The sequence below is a fragment of the Fukomys damarensis genome, unplaced genomic scaffold, assembly GCF_012274545.1.
Source record: "Fukomys damarensis isolate Sample0158 unplaced genomic scaffold, DMR_v1.0_HiC HiC_scaffold_13, whole genome shotgun sequence".
Taxonomy (NCBI): domain Eukaryota; kingdom Metazoa; phylum Chordata; class Mammalia; order Rodentia; family Bathyergidae; genus Fukomys; species Fukomys damarensis.
Genome location: NW_022900925.1, coordinates 25,332,364 through 25,333,616, shown reverse-complemented (window position 1 = coordinate 25,333,616; position 1,253 = coordinate 25,332,364).

The following is a 1,253-nucleotide window of genomic DNA, read 5'->3' as shown; positions in this document are numbered from 1 at the left end:
CGCCCAGCCCCGCGGAAAGGGAGACGCCGCCCGGACCCCGCGCCCCTGCGCTCCGAGTGCTGGAGGCCCTTTAGCGCGAAGCGCCTCGAATAAAATACACACACTCAGGGTGTGTATGTGCAGAGGGATCTCCTGGGCCGCCCTTTCCTCCACCCTCGAGCAGGTCGGAGACGGAAGCAGAACCCACCTGGGGGGTTGGCAAGGTCTCCTGCGGCCCCTCGGGGGCACTGGCCACCCCCCCCATACACTGCCAAATTCCCCATGGCCTGGGCCAACTCCCTTCCCGGAAAAGGTGGGCGTGCACGGTTCTCTTTCCTTGCAAGTGTGTCCTTGTCGGCCACGTAAGGGGCCGAGACTGTCAACCCCACCTCCGCCTTCACCCTTCAGGTCACGGTCCTCGATGCGCTGGAAACCAGCGCCCTTGCGCGCCCACCCCAGGTGGGTACCCTGCTCGGCTAGGGCGTCAGGATCCCTGAAGCTTAGACAGGAGAGAGCTGGGCTGGGAAGGAGGTGGGGCCCTAAGTGACAGAGGAGCCCAAGTGAGCTGAAGAAGTCACCGCACACCACCCAACCGTCCCCACGCTAGCCGCTCGGATTTCGGGTTTAAGACCCCAGCTGGCCGAGAGATGGGAGAAGGGAAGATGCGGTGCTCGCAGCTCACCGGAGGGGGACTGGCTGTCCTTGCTGGGATGCGTCGCGGGGATGGACCAGCCTCATAAGGAGACTGACGGTGGAAACTCCGGGGGAAAGCCTCATTATTATACAGAGGAAACTGGGACAGAAAGGAATAGTGTTGTTGCAGTGTTGGGAATAGAACGCAAAGCCTCACTCATGACAGGCAAGCGCTGCACCACTGAGCTACAAGCCCAAGGGAAAAGAGTGTTGACCCACACTGCTCGAACTCCGAGAGATTTAGATGAGTTACAAGGAAGAATTCTTAGGCTTGGCTTTGCCACTCCATTCAAAAGACCTGTCACTGACAAACTTTCTTTCTGAGGTCCAAAAGGCAGAGATGGGAAAGAATTCTGGGTCCGGGACCAATCCCTCCTAGAGGGCCAAGGGACCAAGGGCACCCATTTTCCCAGCCCACCCGTCCCGAAGTGTTGAAAGGGAATGCATTTCTTCTGTGGCGCCACAGTACGGGAGTCGCGGGTGAGGGACCCCTTGCGCTTCGCCTGGCTCCAGTCACCGAGGGGCAGGAGCGGAGGCGAGTGGCCAGCAGGGGGCGCCCCGGCCCCAGCCCGGGTGCCACT